Source organism: Maniola jurtina, chromosome 14 (genome assembly GCF_905333055.1).
Source record: "Maniola jurtina chromosome 14, ilManJurt1.1, whole genome shotgun sequence".
Taxonomy (NCBI): Eukaryota; Metazoa; Arthropoda; class Insecta; order Lepidoptera; family Nymphalidae; genus Maniola; species Maniola jurtina.
The window spans coordinates 8,509,219-8,524,831 of NC_060042.1; positions in this window are offsets into that span (position 1 = coordinate 8,509,219).

A 15,613-nucleotide genomic window follows, 5' to 3' on the forward strand; every position below is an offset into this window, starting at 1 on the left:
CCTCACCATGCATTGTGCCTCACGTTACATATATACGTAGGTATAATACTTTCAGAATGTCTGACATTTTTGTTATTGCTTCTATAAGTTGAGATTGGTTTTCCTTTATACTCGTACCTACCTATAGTAATTTTACGCTGGTCTGTTTCTTTACTCATCAAGGAAAGAAAATGATATTTCAATATTTCTGTAACTAACTTACATTTTATTACATAGGTAATATCTAACTGAAATAGGTACCTGTTGTCGATTTTACTAACATATATCTATATTCATCTAAGAACATTGTTTTTGACGTCTTTAGATTATAGTAAGTCCAACCACAAAGGCCTTAATCAAGCTATGGAGAATGGACTAAAGGACAAAAGACCCAGAGGGGTCGAAAATCATCCGCTCGTGCAGGCCCTAATAAAGAATGTGTTCGGAATATTATCTTTCGAAATATAGAGGTTTCATCAAAAGAATGATTCTGATAATATTGACTTGAATAAATACCAACTTGCAAGTGATCTAAAACAAGTATTGATAATTTTTCTTAAACTTGTGAGAATTATTGTGAAGTTTAAAACCTTACCGGTGATAAGTGTAGAGAATCAAATCTTTTTTAATCCATACTTCATACTAATATTATAAATGCGAAAGTGTGCCTGTTTGTCTGTCTGTCTGTCTGCTACGTTTTCATGGCCCAGCCGCTGAACCGATTTCAATGAAATTTGATACAGACTTGGGGTACATCCCGGAGAAGCACAAAGGATTTATCCCGGAAAATCGAAGAGTTCTTACCGGATTTTAAAAAATCCACGCGGGCGAAGCCGCAGGCATCCTCTAGTACTTAAATAAATAACAAATTAGGTATCTATATCAAATCAAAAATCTTTCTTTTTATAATTAATCAAAAGATACTTTCACCATTCGATGATCGGAAAAGTGGGTAGGTAGATAAAATTCGTACCTATTCGAATATTTTTATCACTTTTTTTTCTACGTAAATCACACTAATATTATAAAGACGAAAGTTTATGTGTATGTGTGTGTAAGTTTGTTACTCTTTCACGAAAAAACTTCTTGATGGGTTTGGCTGAATTTGGAATGGAGATAGATAATAAAAAATTTAGTATTAGCACATAGGCTACTTTTTATCCCGGAAAATGAAAGAGTTCCCACGCGATTTCGAAAAACCTAAATCCACGCGGACGAAGTCGCGGGCATCAGCTAGTAAAATATATTTCACCATTCGATAATGAAATCCATACTAATATTATAAATGCTTGTGTCTTTCAGTCTGTCTATCTTTTACGGTTCATCTATATAACCGATTTTGATGAAAAGTATACTTTTATCCCGGAAAATCAAAGAGTTCCCACGGGATTTTTAAAATTTCACATATATACGGATACATGCGGATGAAGTCGCATGCATTTTCTAGTTTAAAATAAGAAGGTAAAGTTCTACTCGTACATTTTTGTCACTTCTTGTCTAAATAATTTAGTGCGTCTTAATATTAGAAGAGCGCTGGATAATATATAGCGAGTTCTTGTTTTCCGTCAGCCAAGCCCTTCATTTTCTAATGGGCCCACTTCGAGGGAATGTTTGTTGGGAAAGTTTAGCCAGACATAGATATTTACATAACAAAGAATGGGTAAAGGATCCGCGTCCGTGGGAAGTTTTCTTGTAAGGAATCCGTTTAATGTTAAGGATACGTTTTTCTTCTGTTGATTTTTCCCATAATCAACCACGATTTAGTATTTTACTAAAATTCTTTTAGAAACATGCCCTTTTTATGCAAGACTATCACTCTAAGTCTTCAAAAAAATTACGTCAATCCGTCTTTCCGTTGCGGCGTGATTGAAGGACAAATAAACAGACAAACATACTTTCCCATTTATAAAATTAGTAGGAAAGGCTTGCGTTCAAAAATAAGTCTAGGTTGAAGATTCTAGAAGATATCAATTTTTTCTTGCTTCAAAGATACAGCTACTGAATTTCCAACTAGGCAGGAATTACAGATGCCGGGCGTGGGCCGATGGAAAAATTCTCATACATGGGTAGGTATAGGAAGGATTATTTCACACGTCATGTTGTTACGATGGATGAATATGCATTTCTGTATTTTTTTAAATCAATGATAGCTTAGCAGCATAGATACCGTCGAAGTAAATAATTAAGTTAAAGTTGCAAATATTAAGAGTGGTGTATTGGAACTCAAGATACTTACTCTTGGGATAGTAAATAATTTATATTCTTCAGAGTGTAAGGCTGTAAGTTATTTCAAACTTTAATTAATTATTTAACGGATTATCCAACTCCTGACTGAAGGGTATAAATAAATTCTCAAGTTTCAGTAAACTTTAACTTTCTTGTATTTAGTAACTTTAGTTAGCCTTTTTAATTACTCTTTCAATGTTGAAATGGCATCATGCAAAGAGTTCACCTGACTTAACAGCTTTTGCGTTGATTAATTCAAATGTATCTACACGTGAAAATTTTCCGTCAATTCTTTGTTTCCATCTACAACCGTGTTATTTTCGAAAACGCTATGCTCGTCTTTGTGTTCCCTGACAAAACATAGTTTGTTTTACTGAGGTTTCAAAATTTGAGCTGATATTACGAAGGAATAATTTGGAAAACCCAAGACAAATTTTTTTTGAACAGTGATAGGAATACTACGTTAACTTTTCTAACAGAAATAAATAGGTGTTAAAATAATTTCACAAGTAGTCTTTTAATATTTTTTGTACTGTATTAATTCTATTTTGTCGTAAAAGTGCTCTCAAATAAACAAAATTGTCTGTACATAGGTACACAGACCTTTTCAACTAGTTATCAATAAAATGTGAATCCGAAAATTGTGCTGGGAACTTTATTCTTTCTTTGTTTGTTACCCGTATTTTCTTACATCTTCAATAACATTGTCAAACTATCTTTTCTCCACAGGATTTGTGGAATGACAACAATATTAGAGAGGAAATATATTGTTCTCGCTTACGATATATTGATAAGTACTGGAGTCTTTTCATAGATTTGATAAGAATAGACGGTACCATTACTAAAATTGAATCGTATTAAAAGCTAGAAGAATTTTTCAACTTACAGCTACCTAAATGGAGAGTTTCTGAGCTGCTGATAATAAAATAATAAATCCTTGCTTTATTGTATTAAATAGATGTTATGATAAGATTGCAGTTAAGAACAGGGCGTTAGTTAAGAAGGGATACGTTAAGTTAAAACTTTTACGGTTAGATAAAGTTATTTCTATTACAAACGGATGTTAAACCGAAATGAAGGAGTTCCTTCGTGAATGTTGACATTTATATCAAGAAAATAATAATTTAATTCAGGATGACGACGCTTTTAATAGGATGGCTTAAATATCTCTATTCTCTATTATTAACAAACGAGCAATAACGCTGCCTTTATTAAAACGGATGGGCCTAAGGTGATGAGGTGTACCTATTCAATATTAGACAAATATTAGACAATACAGACTTAATTAATTTAGTTTGCTATAATATCTAGAGACAGAGATATCTATGCTCGAAGTTACTCTACGCGATCAAAACAATAATGAGAAGGTCCGTAGAATAATGGAGTAACTAATATAGTTCTACACAATTAATCCATATATCATCATAAATGCGAAAGTGTGTCTGTCTGCTACCTTTTCACGGCCCAACTGGTTAACAGATTCTGACGATATTCGGTACAGAGTTAGTTTGTATCCCGGAGACGGACACAGGCTACGTTTTATCCCGGAAAATCAGAAAGTTCCCACGGGATTCCTAAATACCCCGCTCAATCGATTTGTATGAAATTTAGTACCGAGGTAGCTTGCGTTCATCTTATTGACATAGACAACTTTTTATCCCGGAAAACCAAACAGTTCCCACGGGATTTTCAAAAACCTAAATCCACTATCTATCCTCTAGTATGATATATAGGAATTGTGAACTGAAGTGGCAAATGGGCGGAGCACGAGTTTCAAAGAACCAATAGATCCAAGGTGCTGGAATGGCGACCACACACCAGAAAGTAGAGAGTTGGCAGATCTCTACTAAATGGATAGAGACATCAAAGGAGTTGCAGGGAACTCCTTCGGATATAGGCAAAGAACGACAAGCAACCTATGTCATGGAGAAGAGTTTCATTAGAACCAAAATCGTAATAATTAGATAGGTTCCTATCTACTTACTTCTATCGAGCTGTATGTAAAAGGATCTGACAGTTTCTATTACCTCTCAACTTTATTTTTAGCAAACACTTTAGGCAATGAATGTTTATTTTATTGCTAATTCTCTCAAATTGTTATAGTTATTGATTTTAATTTTTTTTTTCTTTATTTATTTAAGGGCTTTTATACCATTTAATTTTAATTTAGTTTGTAACGATACGGTTTAAGTATATGTCACCTTAAAACCCCTTAATATATAGAAAGTGTAAATTAAAAATTTATAACACCCTCGACAAGTGAAGGTTACAGTAACTAGAAAAGTGCTGATAACTTTCAAACGGCTGAACCGATTTTCTTGGATTATAAGCTAAGAACACTCTTGATCGCCACCTTTCAAACAAAAAAACCCAAATTAAAATCGGTTCATTAGTTTAGGAGCTACGATGCCACAGACAGATACATAGATACACAGATACACACGTCAAACTTACAACACCCCTCTTTTGCATGAGGTCACGTGTGCATACGTCTTTTTCTTATACCCGAGTGAACTACCTATACCTATAATTAAAAGATAAGACGATCGTATTGACTTAGTTGTCGACAGTTATGTCTAGGCATAAGTTATCTAAATGAATAAATGTTTTTTGAAAAAAAAAGAGAAGTATTACCAAGCGCCTCAAGTCAATTACTCATACAAATATTTGCCGTCACCTCAACGCATTTGGTCGCGTTTTCAGCTACACCGTTACTACAGGACCTCACATTAAATAGAGCCAAATAAATTGCGGATCATCAACTCGGACATTTGTCAGGGCGCAGTAATTTGCGAGGACGCGGTTTTCTTCAGCGTGAAGTAAGCTTTGGGTGTAATCTGTCACAATTTCAACAATGCCATAACTCGTGAGAATTTTTCCCTATTTCCACATTCAAGAATTTTTAGGGTTCCCTACCTCAAAAAGAAAAACGGAACCCTTATAGGATCACTTTGTTGTCTATCTGTCTGTTCGTCCGTCCGTTCGTCGTGTCTGTCAAGAAAACCTATAGGGTACTTCCCGTTGACCTAGAATCATGAAATTTGGCAGGTAGGTAGGTCTTATAACACAAATAAAGGAATAAATCTGAAAACCGTGAATTTGTGGTTACATCATTAAAAAAAAATTAAAATGTGTTTATATTAATTTCAAAGTAAGATAACTATACCTAGTGAACATATGAAAAGGCTTTACTTGTATATTCTGAAACAGCTATTTATTTATTTTTATGCATACCTAATAATTTTGATTTATCGTGCAAAATGTCGGAAAAATTACCCGAGTACGGAACTCTCGGTGCGCCAGTCTGACTCGTACTTGGCCGGTTTTCTTGATTTTTTAACATTGAATAATAATTGAGAATTTTTATCACCGAATTATTTACCTAATTACACTTAATGGATTATTTACTCTTAATTAAAGGCTAAATTAAGAATAAATTGCTAAGTTTTGGTGTCATTAAAATGTCTTGTTGCTTACGAAGTTAAATAATTTAAATCTTATTCGTAGCTTGTACAGTATTATATCCACTTCAGTACTTTAAATTAATATTATTATTCAGTGTTTAAAATTGTAACAGAGTTCTGTTCAACTTTGGCTATGAATTAAATGTGTGAAAACTTTCTGTCATGCCCTGAGTAACCTTTATTGAGATACATTTTATTTTCAAAACCGCTATAATGAAATAGAAATATTTTTATTCAAAGAAACTTTTAGATTGCTTTTAAAAGTATCTGCCATTGATTAGGAATGCTTTTCATACCAAGATGAACCAGCTAGAAATGGAAAGAGGTTATGATCCTCAGCAATGGGGATTACAACGGAGAGAGAGAGAGAGAGAGAGAGAGAGAGAGAGAAATTGTTATAATAATAGGACAGTTAGATACATACTTATAAACAAACACAGAAGCGTAAAGTGGAAACGAAAAGGATACCATAACTCGGTCGAGTTTTGAGTGCCTCCGGCGTTTACAACTTGTGCTCGGCTGAAAGTCGTTTGACACGGATTTATTTTCCGCCAACTGCACTCCACCTACCCACAGCTCCGGGGAACTTTGCAAAGTCAAGAGTCGAGGTTTTAGCTGCGAACGGGGTGAGATTAGCTTTCTATTGATCTGTTTGTGTTAAATGAAATATAATTATTTTTTAATCTTACATAAGTATAGTAGTGAATGAATATGAATTTTAAAAACCTAAATCTGTAAGCGGATGAAGTCGCGGGCATCAGCTTTACTTATATATTATATAGGTATTATTCATCGGAATCGGCTCTGTAGTTTAGGCGCTACGGTGGAAAACACAGACACAAACATATACCTACATACATATACATACACGGCCAAAATCATAATCCTTCCTTTTGGCTTTGCTGTAGCCGGGCAAGAAGGAAAAGGTGACTGACTAACTAACTGATGACTGATGTATCAACGCACAGCTTAAACTACTAGACGGATCGAGCTGTTTCATCTAGTGCTTAATTATCTAATTCATCTAAGTTATACCAACAGAACTTTTCCTCCCTCAAGACAATGTTTTGTCAAAAACCACGTACCGAAGGGACATGAATGACACGTTTTACGTATTCAGCAGGCGCGTGAGCTGCTATATCAACTCATCGCCAGCTCACTACTGAGTACGCGTCTTCTCTCAGAATGAGGAGGGTTTCGGCCACAGTCCGCCATTGGCAGACTTCACACGCCGTGAGAACCTTATCCAGAACGCTCAGGCATGCAGATTACCCACGATGTTTTCCTTTACCAAAACCACGTATCGAAGGGTTGGTTTAATCATGAATGACACGTTTTACGTATTCAAGAGGCTCGTGAGCTGCTAACGAGTACCCGCGATAAGTTTACGAACGTCGTCGTCTCGAATCCTGAAGACGACGAAGCCGCTTTGATTATCTCGGATTGCAAATTAACATGTTAGGAGGTCTTCCTGTTGTAGATAATCAAATACAACGGATTTCATTGTAATAAATGTGCGTGTATTTTTTGATTGTTCGAGCTCTACTTTATTTATGGCATCTAATCATCGCTCCCGAAGACACGTGAATGACACGTTTTACGTATTCAGCAGGCTCGTGAGCTGCTATATCAACTCATCGCCGGCTCACTACTGAGAACTAGTCTCCTATTGGAATGAAAAGGGTTTGACCATACTCTGCCACGCTGCCCAATTACGGATTGGTAGACTACTTTTTATCCCGGAAAATTAAAAAGTTTCCACGGGATTTTAGAATACCTAAATCCATGCAGATGAAGTCGCGGCCATCATCTGGTATAACTTCACTTTAAAATCAGTTGAATAAAACATATGTGTGTTCTAATTACATAGCAAGAAAAGTTGTAAAAATTTCTATGGCAGCAAAAGAGAAGTCGTATAAAAGAAAAACTCCAATTTGCTCCTAACTAGTTTCCAGCAAAAACTCGTATCTTTCAGATGCCATCGGTATAGCTGAATGTAATCGAGTAAATTAAAACTGTTTCGCTGATTCTGGAGCAGACGAGACGAATAATATTCTTGTTCTTCTTCTTCTTCTTTCTGTGTTGGGCACTTAAACGTTTTCGTATGTTGTGAAAGGTTCCGTGTGTTGTGTACCCTTTCCTGCTGAAGTCTTCACTGCAGCCATCCAAGCTTGCTCCGGAAGCCGAGTAGACCGCCCAGGTTGCTGAGGGTTTCATGCATAGTTGCATTCCCATCTTCGTCGAGTATGTAAAGCCGTAAACACGTAAAAAGAGTGCACACGCATAGGTGCACTCTCTTTACATGCTTACGAAAATATTATAGTGCACAAGTCTGTGCGCAAACGTTTGTTCACTATAATATCTCCTATATGCAGTTGGCTGGTCTCCGTTGAGATTGGCAGCCGTGGAACATTATTGATATATAATTCGAAGAGCTTTCCCTTCGCGTATTTTGTCGAAATGTCAATACATTTTGGCGAGCAACGGTTTTTACGACACATCTCCAAATTGAGATGAAGCGCACAAGTTTGAGAAGCGTATCATTGGCGTCCCGGAGCGTTGCAAACGAGCCCGAAAATTGCTTGCAATTTATTCGGTTCAAGGGTGACCCGGAATAAAGAGAAGGCGTTTGTCACTCACTGTATTATTTACCCGCGGACATTGAGCTCATTGTGTCTTCGAACAGCAGCTTTATGCATTGAGTTCAGAAATGAATGTCGCAATGTTGCTAAGGGTGAATAGAAAATATTCTTCAAGGATATTTGAATATCTTAGTGAACAGATGTAGCTAAGCTGATAATCCGCTAAACTAGATAAACTCGTGATGTAGCAGCATGTTGTATGCAGCATGCAGGAAAAGCAAGTAACTAAGCAGACAATATGCACCACCACCTTGCAACAAACTCTACACAAATTCTCTAACAGTGCGGATTTACCTTGGCCTTACCTTACCCATTTGTCACTCTCGGGGTCCTTAAAGACCATCATGTGCCCGTGTTATGGTCGACCATTTGCATCTGTTAATATTTTTGCATCCATAATATTTCCAAACACTGCTGAAAATATAAGTGTAAGTGTTCCATTTTGATCGCCCGCTCAGAGTATTGATTGCGTGCGGGCGCTACATGGTTTCGAGCCAACCCTGCTCACTAAAACACACTCTCATTCACTCTGTCACCTAGAGTTTCCTCTCGAGGAAGTGGATTCTACAATGCCAGGTGATTTTGGTTAAGATATAATATTTACATGCTTAAATAAAAGAATATGATTGGCATAGGTACTCAGTCCAAAAAATAAACTGTGCCTAATATAAGGTGATAGGGTTAAATTGGTACAGGTTGGTTGGAAAAGATCGCTAAGTGATAAAGCCTCTTATACACCCAAAGGAAATATTCCGAGATAATTTTATGTATGTTGCATATATCTATATTATAAGAATTTAAAAAAGAAAAACAAAGTGTACAGGGAAGCACTTATCTCTAGATATAGTTATAGATATAGTTTTAACTTACTAATATTGATTTGAAAACTTATCCTTTTTTGAAATCGGTTAAAAAAACGCTCGGTCGCGCTTCCCGTGTTCTCTTGTACGTGCTTGTAGCTTTCCAAAATAGTATTTTACAAGTATAATTTATATTGTACCGCAGAAAGCATAAATTTCAAAGTTCCAAAACTTCGCTGTTGCCACTTCAACAGTTTATAAAGTTTGGCTCGTATAATAAACTAGGTGTACTAGGTGATACTACCTACTGTAATAGGTGTGTTTTAGATATTAATGATATTAAAAATAATATTAAGTCATTAAATATTCATAAAATACAAGATATGGGTATAAATTAATTAAGTAGCCTTTGCTCGCGATTTTGTCCGTGATACACTAATTATAATATCTAATTTACAGCTTTTATTTTTCAAAAAGATTTTTAAAAATCGGATTGGTAGTTTCGGAGATTACCTCCTACATCCAAACTTACAAACTTCATCGCTTTGTAACATTTGTGTAAATAGAGTTTTTTGTCTGATTAGGTACTGTCAAGAAACTTTTATACCGTATATATGTAGTTTCCAATATAATATAGAAATAACGAATAAAATAGAATATTATCTTATTACCTAAGTAGACACAACTTAGAAAGAAATATTCGTTAATTTTATTGATATTGATCACGCTCTTAAAACTTTTCATAATAGCGGTAAAATTGGTTACTTTCTGGGAAAAGCAATAAAGTTAACTAATGAATTTCATACTTTACTACTAATGAGGTTTGGGAATAAAGGATCAAATATCTTAATAGGTCCTTACTTTAAGTGTTTAAAATTTTATTGACGTTGATCACTCCCTTAACACTTCCCTTAATAGCGGTAACATTAAAGATATCTAGTAACTATATTTTTAGCCGAAAGCTTCTTTCTTGAAATTAAATTATTTCCGACATTTACAAAACAGCTACTAGGTTTATCTTAGCGAAACATGGAATTCATTTTGTTTATTACGCGCAAAAGTCATTGATTACGCGTCAGTCTAAATATTGTCACTGAAATTGAATACTAACGAGTATATACCTAACCTAAGGTAAGTACTGATTGTGACTATGCTTAATAGATATGAGAATTATTCTACGTTTAAACTAATACAATTCGTGCGAACAGAGAATAGTAGAGCTTCGCTGTACCTAGATACATTTATTTTCCTCAGTTAAATAGGAATTAATTAGAGTGATCGGCTATAGAGCGTACTTTGAATTACAGTTTCATTGGCAGTTAAGGCTTGAGGAGTGTTGAGTTCCATTAAATTACTTACAAATGTACTAGACTATCTCTCAATAAAGTCAGTAGGATGTAATGCAATTTAGTTGGCTGGATCGTTCTGCAATGAAAAAGTAAATGTAGACTGGACTATTACCTATACTTATAAAGTAGGTACCCATCAATATCCAGTCCAAATGAGACGTATATTTCAGTACCAAGTTAGTTGGGCGATTTTGGAATAGGTAAAAAATTCAATACTTACTAATGACAATACTAATAATAGGGCTCGGAGGGCCGATAGGAAGATACTACAATTAATTCGAAAAAAAAAACCTACTGTTATTTCTAAGTTTTCATTTTTAGGTACAATCTGTCTCGCTGAGTGAAAGTTTTTACTTAGTTTATTTGCTAGAATATTTTTACAAGATTACAGAATGATGCATTTGAGGTATGTTACTTATTATAACTTAACTTATGTATCTGCAAACTTAGTGTAAACAAATTGTCTTGCTGCTCAAATGAACAGTATTGCGAATTACGTCGTAAGTTTTTGCATTTTATGACGCGTCGCAGTTTGGAGCTTCGGTTTTTAAAGCCCGACCCAAAAAGAAGGGTGTTATAAGTTTGACGTGTGTATCTGTGTATCTATGTATCTGTGTATCTGTCTGGGGCATCGTAGCTCCTAAACTAATGAAACGATTTTAATTTAGTTTTTTTTTTGCTTGAAAGGTGACTTGATTGAGAGTGTTCTTAGCTATATTCCAAGAAAATCGGTTCAGCCGTTTGAAAGTTATCAGCTCTTTTCTAGTTACTATAACCTTCACTTGTCGGAGGTGTTATAAATTTTTAATTTACACTTGTATATTACTTACTAGAACTTATTCATCTTATAAGAATTTAATATTTTTCTTATTCGTAAAATAAACAAAAAATCTGTAAGTGGCGTAATGTATTGTGCCGAAAACCATAATGTAAACAGGGTCTCAAAGGAGAGGAAAGGGTAGTGGTACTAAAAGCAATTCTGAATCCATCTTGTAACCGCAATGGACGCCTTGTCATTTGTCCGCAAATTGTCTCTCTGCGAGCTACGGCAAGTATTTACAACGTCCATTACATTGTTCTAAGTAATCTAAACGATTCACGTTTAAATATTTTGGTGGTTTGTTTTGGTCCCTTAATACTGCTCTCCGGACAGAATTTCAGCCACAGTGGCTAATTTTGAGCACAGACTAGTCTACTGTGCAGTAGATATTATAGTGTACAAGTGTGTGCACAACCATCACTCCTCTATTTCCTCGTTCTCATAGTTGATGGAACTCTAAACCAACAAAATCGGAGAGTGATAGAGCGCCGGACCGAAGGCTTTACATGCTCTTCAAAATAAAAGAGTGTAACCCTACCAACTTCCTAATTTCGGGTTCCTACCAATTTATTGATAGAAAAACCGAATATTTTAATACTATTTTAAGTTATAATTAAATATTATTATTTATGGGTTTGTGGTTAATAATTGTCAGTATTGTCTGTCAAAAAACAATCTTACCTTACTAATAAGTATTATGAAATGTGAATGTTTGAATATTGGTTACGATTTGGCTAAAATGTTTAATGGAGATAGCTTAGTAAAAAATAAAAAATAAGATAAAAAAAGCCTTTTTATTTCTCATGTTCCTTAATTAGTTACATAGTAGATTAGTTTTGTTAGTTATTACATTTCCCTTATTTTCCTATATTTTAGTATGGTTAGTAAGTGAACAATTTTTGTTATGGAACATGAGCCCCTTCGCGGGTAAATGCCTCCTCCAACCTCTTCCACTTCTCCCTGTCCTTGCCAAGGTACAGCCAGTTCTTATAGCTTATACCGTGAAAATACCCAGATCCATGTGGACAAAGTAGCGGGCATTATCTAAACGCAAAATAAAAGAAAATCAATAGGTAACTAATAATAGTGGAGAAAGTTAATCTCACTGTGGCTGCTCGAGATAATATATGGCTACTACAAATAATGGATTGAGGGGTTAACTTAGCCCAAACTTCAAACTTCAATATAATCGCTTGTATACTGACACAAGCGGGTGGCGTTAGATTTTTTTAACAATGTTAGTTAAGTATGTTTATTTATTTCATTTGACTTCACTACTATCACTCGATTGTTGCAAAAATGTTGAGTTTTTGACAAAATAGTTATAAAAGAAGCGTTCAAAATCTTAAGTATCGAAATACCTACAATTATTATGTGAAAAACGGGCAAAATTGAGCCTTTTTGGAAATTGGATAAAAAAAGTCCTCATTCGCCCACTGACTGACTCATCAAGGCCCAGCTCAAACCCTTGGATCCAGAAAGCTATATTCCCTTTATTTAATCTAATTTGACAAGGAATAAGGACGGATTTTTCTAAAATCCCCTTGGGATAAGAAATAAAGAAGATTTAGGTATATTTGCACGGAGCGAAGCCGCAAGGGATGGCTAATGACTAATGACATAATATTATTAGTAAAACCACTTGCGCGATATACTTCGTCAAATATGAACATATATTTTAATATAATGTCTATTGATTTGTCTAATACTTGTCGTACTCGTAGATACTTTAATTTATCAAAGTAAGTATGCAAATTATGGAGTCTCTCGTAAAAATGTCATAAAAAGCCCATCAAATGCCAATCCCAGATATAAGAATGTCGCTCTGCTTTGGAATAATAAATAATTTACTGTATTTAATACGAGTTTGTGGTTCCAATAAGTCTTCGGATAAGTGAGATAAAACAAAAGCGTAGCAAAGTAGGTAGGTAAGTAGTAGGAGGTATCTAATGGATAAGTTTGCTAATCCAATTGCCACTATGATAAAGATTTATAAATAAAGAATTTAAGAGGGCTCCCTCCGTCATTCGTTTCATACAATCGTAGTTCCAATTTCATTTGAATATTAAGCAACCAAAGTCCATGAAATTTTGCAGACATATTCTAGTCTGTGGTTTTCCAGATTTCTGTTAAAATATTCGGTTTCAAAGTTACGCGGTCTTAAAAATTTTCATACAAATCTTTGAGCCCCTGTAATTTTAAAACTACATATTTTTAGAAAAATCTAAAACACCACAGATTCAGATATTAGCTTCTAGAATATGTCTGCAAAATTTCATGGACTTTGGTTGCTTAGTATTCAAATGAAATTGGAACTACGATTGTACGAAACGAGTGACGGAGAGAGTCCTGTTAAGGATGTTACACAACATAAGAGAATTATTAAAATATGTGGCAATACAAATATCGGTCTGTTAACGTGAGAAGAGGAATATACGTAAACAGAAATAATTTTTGGGCACGCTTGAGCGAGCATTTCATTTAAAGTCTTGAGGAAAATGTTATAATATCTTGTCGCTCGGTAATAATAATCATTTCCACAAATAATTCAATACAACCCCGCTACCATTATATTGAATTTGGGGAAATTATTTTTTTATTTAATTTCGTCGTGATTTTATTCCATTAGGACAGAGTTATTTTTGGGGTTGGTGTGGCGTAGGTGGGTGTAGATTGTGCACAGCCTGAGTACTTAATCCAGTATCTTTCGTATCTCGCGGATTTGGCATGTTTTATCGATAAAAAGTCGCGAGAAATGTTCCCAGTCGTACTATTTGTGCTCGGGTTGCTTTGGTAGGCAGATTTGATATGAAATGAAAAATGAAAAAAAAAAATTAAAAGCAAAAATACGTAATCAATGGTTTTCTGTCATCGTATTTTTTACTAATTGACTCGCCCCGGCTTCAGTCAAGAGTCTTTACCGTTCCTCCGTGCTTTGGAGAGCATGATTAACTGTCATATAGCCTGGTTACTATGACTTGTGAAAATAATAACCGTTTTTAAGAGTCGTTGCTTACTAGGCCATACCACCCTCGAAAAAATAGTAATAGTATAGTAAGTAGATACTGTTCTAATGATGGAAATGAAATGTTTCTAAGATATTTTTAATGTCAAATCGTTAAGAGAAACTTCGGGACACACAATAAAAACTATCATAAAAAGTCACGAACTAGTTTCAGTTGAATTGTAGGTGGGAACAAAAGTTGTGCTCGTATACGGTAGTAATCGTTTCAAACTTTGGTTTGGGATACTTACCTATATTTTTATCTCTTTTGAACAATGTTTTTTATTGATGACATATTTTGTATTGGAGTTTGATTTCCGTGTTATATTGTCATAAGTCATAATAGATTCCGTTATGGGTGGTTATATGTATAGTCTTCAGACATGGGGTAGTTAAGGGACAATATGACACTCTTAGTAAACATAGGAAATTATGACAAAATATTAAAAAAAATTGATAATTCAAGAGAGCTCTTAGTTACAAAGACGTCCCTACTGAAATTAATCAGTATATCATCTTAAAAGTTAAGACGAGATAGGATTAGATTACTAGATACCCGAATTTAAAGTTTTAATGAGCATAAATTAAATCCTGTAACTTTATACTTCAGTGCTATCAAACTTCATAATACTTACATATTATCTTCAAAGATTTACTTTGGGTTTGAGTTATTGTTAGTGTTATCGAATGAAGTAAATTATAGGTAAACATTGGTAATACTGCTTAGTAAACTTGAACTAACAGCTTAACAAACAACCAACTATATCAAACTGTTATGTTGACGCAGAAGTTGGTGCGCTCAATATTCTGACCATTGAGTGAACAATTATAAACATCTGTTTAGCATGTTACTGTTTTGATGAATAGTTTGTGAACTTAGCAAATTAAATTGATTAAGCTGACTTACAATAGACCAAATAAAGTACAGGTTACATTGATGTAGGAGGTGTTAGGTACACCATGTGATTTCTTCACCAGCAGTTCAAGCACGATCAGATAGACAACGTTTTATGGCTACTTTTGCAACGCTTTGTCGATGCTAAAGATAAGAAATATTTGTCGTGCTTGGACTTCAGTGAGAGGTGATATGACATATCTCATTGTTCCCTTGGAAAATGGAGATAAAACCATGGTTAGCTGTTTTATGGTCTGTTTAAAGATCATGATTTTAGTCTCTTAGATCCTACTGTGTTTTCACGTTGAAAAACGTAATATTGGAATAAAACAAGTCTGCCAAATATAGAGTTGTCATCACCACGTCGTTGCCCACCTGAACTGGTTGATTCCGAAAAAGCTGCTGCAATCATTGCTATACAATCTCAATTTTTG